The following is a 7,553-nucleotide window of genomic DNA, read 5'->3' as shown; positions in this document are numbered from 1 at the left end:
TGGGACAAATGACCATGCAGAAGTACTGCAATTTTCTTCTTTCTCCTTCCATCTCTCTCTCTTTCTCTCTCTCTTTCTCTTTCACTCCCTAATTTCTTGATGATGGCTGGGTTTGAATGTGGGATAGGGGAGAGAGTGAATCATTGTATTTTTTAATTAAATCAAGGCAAGAGAGGAGAATCAAAAGGAGAGAAGCATGCCAGCCAGATTGCAAGGTTACAGTCATTTACATTGACTTGCTGCAGTGTTGACTCCTTCATCCTTCACCAGTTCAGAGCATGAATATGTTAAACTAATATTTTGTCCACCACTTTTATATTTTTATTCTAATACAGAATAAGAGAGCCAGGAAACGTTTTGCAGATCCAAACAGCTGGCAACAAAACGTCCAGAGGAAGAATCGCAACCTGGGCCAGGCATATACCTCAAGAGATGGGAAGCAGAGGGAGGTGAGAGAGATGGGTCCATGCTGTCCCAATTCATGTAGGTTCAAATGTTCAGAGAGTATTACTGCAGATGCGAGGGAAAAAATCTTCAAAGAATACTGGGCAACAGGATCTTATGAACAACGAAGAGATTTCATTCGACAGTGTGGGTCAGAAAAGAAAAAGGGGAAAAAACATGGTTCAAAGGAGAAGGCATCACGCATCACCAGAATATATCTCTCCCTATAGACGGTCAGAGAATTGAAGTGTGCCAGTTCTATTTCATTAACACTTTGGCTATCTCCCAGAAGACAGTGCGATACACCCTTGCCCAAAAGGCTAATTTTGCACAAGATGAGAGAGGGCATCATCAGCCACATAATAAAAGCAATGAGGCTGAACTTGATTGTATCAGGGCCCACATCCAGAAGTTCAAAGTTGTCCCCTCTCATTACTGCAGGAGTACGACATCGCGTCAGTACCTCCCTGGCAATCTTAGTGTTAATAAAATGTATGACATGTATGTAAAGGAAACTGTAAATCCTAAATCCCTGACCACATATAGATATGTGTTCAATAGTGAATTCAATTTAGGCTTCCATGTGCCTAAGAAAGATGAATGCAAGAAATGCACAGCCTTTGATAATGCCTCACCAAATGAAAAAGAAGGCTTGAAAAAAGACCAGGATGATCATGTTCACAATAAAATCAAAGCCAGAGAGGAGAAAGAGAAGGACAAGCAGCGTGCAAGCAAGGACGACAGTTTTCAATCATTTACTTTCGACTTACAGCAGGTTTTGTCAACCCCTTCCTGTAATGCTTCCCTTCTTTTTTACAAGAGGAAGCTGTCAACATATAACTTCACGTTATACAATCAAGGAAATGGCAATGGCCATTGTTTCTTGTGGAGCGAGATTGATGGAGGGAGAGATTCTTGTGAGATAGGCTCATGCCTTGTCAATCATCTTGAAGGGCTGCCTGATTGTGTTGACCATGTCACTCTTTTCAGTGATTGCTGTTCTGGGCAGAACAGAAACAAGTATGTTGCTGCAGCATTACTCTATGTTGTACGTACTTCTTCTCTTTCTGTTATTGAGCAGAAGTTTCTCGAATCTGGTCATACGCAGATGTAGGTTGACAGTATGCATAGCTCCATAGAGACGGTCAAGAAGAAAGTCCCTGTGTACCACCCTGACCAGTGGGCAACTATTGCTAGTCTGGCTAGAAGGAAGAAGCCCTATCATGTCACACAACTTCACCATCATGAGTTTGTGGATCTCAAAAGGCTCGCTTCAGAGCTTCTCCAAAATACGGTAAAGGACATTTCAGGTGATCGTGTCTACTGGACCAGAATCAAGCACCTGAAATTTGAGAAGCAGAACCCCCATGTGATGCAGTTTAGGTACTCATTTGAGGAAGAGATGCGAGAGATTAGGGTGTCTTCCTCCCGCAAGATGAGTAACTTGAGACTTAAAGTTCTTCATCATGATCTGCTCAAGATCAGTGCAGTCAAGAAGGCTGACCTTGTTTCCTTGTGTGACCAGAATGTCATACCTCTTGCATACCAGGCATTCTACAGAGCTTTGCCAGCCTCTGATGATGAAGACTTGGAGACATTCCCAGAAGAATGATCTGTTATTTCGTTGTTATGAGGAACTCATGAAAAGTATAGTTTCTTGAGGTGCATCACATGTTGTTTCCTTGTTGCGAAGAATAATATTTTAATAAGTTTTCAAGTAGTCTGAAATACCAATTGCATTATTCACTTTGTCAGTTTATTGTGGAAGATTTAGTAGTTGGAGGTATTGTAATGAATTCACCAATTATTATTGTTAAGTTTGTCTGCTGTGTCTGTTGTATTGATCATTGCATAAATCAACATAAAAAAAAGCATTATTGAAGTAATGACAAATCACCATACACTAAGACACTGACACAGTGCTCTGTTACAAGATGTGTAAATGGGTTATGTTATAACTTTAATCTGATCGAAGTACAAACATTGTACAATAATTGTATTCACTGGCCAATCATTACATAAAAGCAACTTAAAACAAATAATCGGTGAATTCATTACAATACCTCCAATTACTAAATCTTCCACAATAAACTGACAAAGTGAATAATGCAATTGGTATTTCAGACTACTTGAAAACTTATTAAAATATTCTTCCATTGCATATATTGAAATAATAGCAGAAGATGAAAATGATTATTCCATGAAAAGGAACTTGGGATTTACGGACAAGGAAATCTAGAGCGTTGTAACAGGAAGGAATTTGAAAATGGGATAAAGTCAAAATTGAAATCGGTGTAATTTTATTTTTTACGTTTTTTTTTCTCCAGTCTTCTGTTTCATTCACAGGATATTCACTGCCTGTAATATGTGACGGTCTTGAGGTGAGTAAAAAAGAAAGTTGATGCTTTAACTTAGACACTTGACTTGATCAAATGTCATGGTTTGAGTCTTAAGCAAAACATTGCTTTATTTGAACAATAAAGCTGCCAACAGTTCTGAACTTAAGCTCTGTTAAGCCGTTCGTGATCAATGATGAACACAAAAGCTCTTTTTAAAGCTGTATGTACAATGATGTACACATAAACTCTTTTTGAAAGCACAGATATGTTCTGTTCTCATGGTTTTGTACACAAAAGCTCTTTTCAGAGCTACGTACATGTTCAGTAATAAACAAAAGCTCATGTTAGAGCTAGAACGTGCTCATCACAGAATACACAAAGTTCTTTTAAGAGCTACCATATTGTACTTTCTGCCATGAACGTGTGCTACAGTTTCACTTATTGGCATACTTTTTTAAAAATTTGCCTTTGATAATGCTGAAATATTGTTCAGGTATTTTCTCTTTTGATAACTTACTGCACAGTACGTTAACTGCAGAATACACAAAGTTCTTTTAAGAGCTACCATATTGTACTTTCTGCCATGAACGTGTGCTACAGTTTCACTTATTGGCATACTTTTTTTTTATATTGCCTTTGATAATGCTGAAATATTGTTCAAGTATTTTCTCTTTTGTTAACTTACTGCACAGTACGTTAACTGCAGAATACACAAAGTTCTTTTAAGAGCTACCATATTGTACTTTCTGCCATGAACGTGTGCTACAGTTTCACTTATTGTCATACTTTTTTTTTATATTGCCTTTGATAATGCTGAAATATTGTTCAAGTATTTTCTCTTTTGTTTACTTACTGCACAGTACGTTAACTGCAGAATACACAAAGTTCTTTTAAGAGCTACCATGTTGTACTTGCTGCCATAAACGTGTGCTACAGTTTCACTTATTGTCATACTTTTTTTAAATTAACTTAATGCACAGTTATTGCGATTTCTACGTTTGCTTTATAGCTACTATTGTTGTATATACAGTGCGTCCCAGAAAAAACGAAACCGAGAATTATCGATGTTTTATCATAACTTAATCACATTTATACTTAATAAATGACTCATATTTGGAAAGCTTAGATCCTCCTCTTTCATTTGATGCAACTCATTATGATGCATATTTCATGCATGAGTGATTAAAATCAATTTGAAGAGAGGAGACCGAAAAGTCGTTTTGCGGGCGGTATCTGAATTTCAAAGAGAAAAATCACATTTCTAGAAAGTTGAGTTTCTGCCCTTTCATATGATACCTCTATGAGGAAAAATGAGCAAGGAATGACAAAGTTCTGTTTGTTTAAAGTAGCCCTTACATTTTCATAATTTTAGCAAACAAATACGGTTTCACTGGCTGCCTGCCGTAGCAAAAAGCAGAATTGACAAAAGATTTAACTCCGTTTCGTTGACAATCAGCCATGTATGAAGTCTTTCGTCTAAGGCTGATTGTCAACGAAACAGAGTTAAGTCTTTTGTTAATTTTGTTTGTTGATACGGCAGGCAGCCAGTGAAAAGGAATTTGTTTAATCAAATTATGGAAATGCAAGCACTACTTTAAACAAACAGAACTTTGTTATTCCTAGCTCCGATTTTCCTGATTGAGGTGTCATGTGAAAGGGCAGAAACTCAACTTTCTAGAAATGTGATTTTTTGTTAGAAATTCAGATATCGTCTGCCAAATGACTTTTTGTTTTCCTCTCTTCAAATTGATTTTAATCACTCATGCGTGAAATATGCTTTATTATGAGTTGCATCAGATGAAAGAGGAGGATCTAAGCTTCCCAAATATGTGTCATTTATCAATTATTATTGTGATTAAGTTATGATAAAACATCGATAATTCTCGGTTTCGTTTTATCTGGGACGCACTGTACAATGGCAAACAAGAAGAAAATTTGAATGAGTTGAATATTAAGTATTCTGAACATGAACTGTAAAAAGCTCATTCAAATTATTATGCATTGAATATAATCCAGCAGTATTGTAGTATATGAATAACAAAAAGCTCATTTTAGAGCTAGAACAGGTTCAACGCAGAATACAAAAAGATCTTTTAAGAGCTACCATATTGTATTTTCTGCCATGAACGTGTGCTACAGTTTCACTTGTTGTCGTACTATTTTATTTTATTTTATTTGCAGTAAGTTTACAAAAGAGAAAATACTTGTACAATATTCAGCATTATCATAATAATGCTGAAATATTGTACAAGTATTTTCTTTTTTGTAAACTTACTGCACAGTTTTTAAAACTATGCTACAAAAGCTCACTAGAGCTAGAACAGGTTCAATGCAGAATACAAAACTTTCTTTTGAGAGCTACAATGTTGTTCTTTCTGCCATGAGCATGTGCTACAGTTAAAGGTAAAGACCAGTATTGGAAACGCCCCAATTTCAAAAAATGAAATGGAAGCTCTTATTACCATTCATGTGAAATAATATGTTTTGAATAATACATGATAAAAATGTTGACGGGAAACCGCCTACTAATTGATATATTTAGTAAATTAGTGTATCTCTTGTCTGTTGAGAGATACAAATGCACGTGTCGCGCACGTGTGTGTAGTTCCATATACATCTTTCTGTGAAAAGTGATTTTAACTTTATGAAGACTTGGCCAAATTTCTTATCATTTTGATGATTCCAGAACCTTGCAGTACATCTATGCTAGATGATCAACCTTTTCTGATCGATTTCACAATGTTTCTTTCACAATGCAATCTCATGACCATAACTGGTCTTTAGCTTTAAAATAAGTTCCAATTTTGATATTTAAACATGATTCATTATGATTTATCAATTTTGAATGATTGTACATAGAATTGTTAAATGAACTGTACAAAAAGGATTCCAGTTATATTGCAAAGAAATAAATTCAGTCATAACCATGACGGAAGTGTTCATCTTAACATTTGATTGCTTTGTGCTATTTAACGTTTATTCTTATATAGTTACATTTGTTCATGGGAGAAATGTGTCCGAGAGAGTAATGTACTAGAATAAAAATGACTAATGTGACAAGAAGATAGACACGCGACTGCAAAAGAGGGGTAACAAACGATTATGAGATGTGTTTAATGGAGAAAGAAAAAGAGAGATAGACAGAGAGATCGATAGAAATAGAAAGAGAGAGAGAGACAGAAAGAGAAAGAATTGAGAAGAAATTGTACATAGTGCTTGGTGTGCCCACCCCCCCCCCCAAAAAGTATACAAATATACTTTTGCTCATTGACAACAATATCCAATCAAACTTAAATCACATAATATTATGAAGCACAATGTACAGTATACATTTCTAGACATAAATGGCATTCTCTAACAAATAAATGCATTTCCTGCATTCTGTGAAGGATTAAAGATAAATTTCAGGATGGGGCAGAGTGATTTGATCAGTGTAATTTTATTTTTTACTCTATTACTCTTTGAATATATTCACCTCTTTGTATAGAGATACGAATAAGAGGAAATATAATAGAGTTCGAAATCATGGGAATAAATTCCGGAAATCAGCGTAAAGTAATTATTACTATTTGAAATTCCAAATAGCTTAAGGAAACATGAAAAATACCTTGGATATTATTATAAACGATGTACTTGGTTAATGCATTAAGAATTACCCTTACATAATAATTAATAAATTATCGTGATACATTATGATTTAAAAGCAATTGCTGATAAATTGAATGAGTTTTTTGTAAATATTGGAAGTGAAATCCGTAAAGCATAACCTAATACTATTAATTCATGCTAAAACAAAAGCAAACGAAAAATCAAATTTGATAATTTATCATCACAAACTTTGCATGCGTCTGCATTTTATTTCAGAAAGTCTGAATGACAACACGCTCCATCCGGCTACACCATGCGCGTTACGCCCTTTTACAAGCTTTACGCGCCGAAGCGTATCTATTTTACTCAAAGCAGAAGGGCGTTATGCGGCTTGCGCCCTTTAGCTTGAAAGAAGACGCGCAATGATGCGTTAAGCAGAAGGGCGTTAGCACTAAATCGCCTCAAACTTGTATAAAACTGACTTATTTCCGGGAAAAAAATGTGTGGCCGTGTTCTGCCTTAACATTTTTATAAGTCCAATAAGTTTCAAATCAAATTTCGGGACGTAAAGCAGTTTAAATATAAAACAAATCTTTAAATGCGATTAACTCGTAAAGTAGTTTTCGAGTCGAACGCGCGCTAACGCCCTTCTACCAGCCGTGCGACGAGTAGTAGAGGTAGAATGGAAGAACAGGTAGGGTGGTAGGAGACATAGGATGGAAGAATGGGTAGGGTGGGGGTGGGGTGGATGTAGGATGGTAGTAGAGGTAGAATGGAAGAACAGAAAGGGTGGTAGTAGACGTAGGGAGGTAAAACGGGTAGGGTGGGGGTAGAGTGGGGGGGGGGGTGGACGTAGGATGGTAGTAGAGGTAAAATGGAAGAACAGGGAGGGTGGGGTAGATGTAGGATGGTAGTAGAGGAAAGATGGTAGTAGAGGTAGAATGGAAGAACAGGTAGGGTGGTAGTAGAGGTAGGATGGTAGTAAAGTAGAATGGAAGAAGGGGTAGGGTGGGGGTAGAGTGGGGGATGGACGTAGGATGGTAGTAGATGTATCATGGTAGAATGGGTAGGGTGGGGGTGGACGTAGGATGGGTGAATGGGTAGGGTGGGGGTGGAGTGGATGTAGGATGGTAGTAGAGGTAGGATGGTAGTAGAGGTAGAATGGGAGAAGGGTGGTAGAGT

Source organism: Strongylocentrotus purpuratus, unplaced genomic scaffold (assembly GCF_000002235.5).
Source record: "Strongylocentrotus purpuratus isolate Spur 01 unplaced genomic scaffold, Spur_5.0 spur5_scaffold_4, whole genome shotgun sequence".
NCBI classification, from domain to species: domain Eukaryota; kingdom Metazoa; phylum Echinodermata; class Echinoidea; order Camarodonta; family Strongylocentrotidae; genus Strongylocentrotus; species Strongylocentrotus purpuratus.
The sequence above is the reverse complement of the archived record's forward strand: the minus strand, read 5'-3'. Positions refer to the sequence as shown.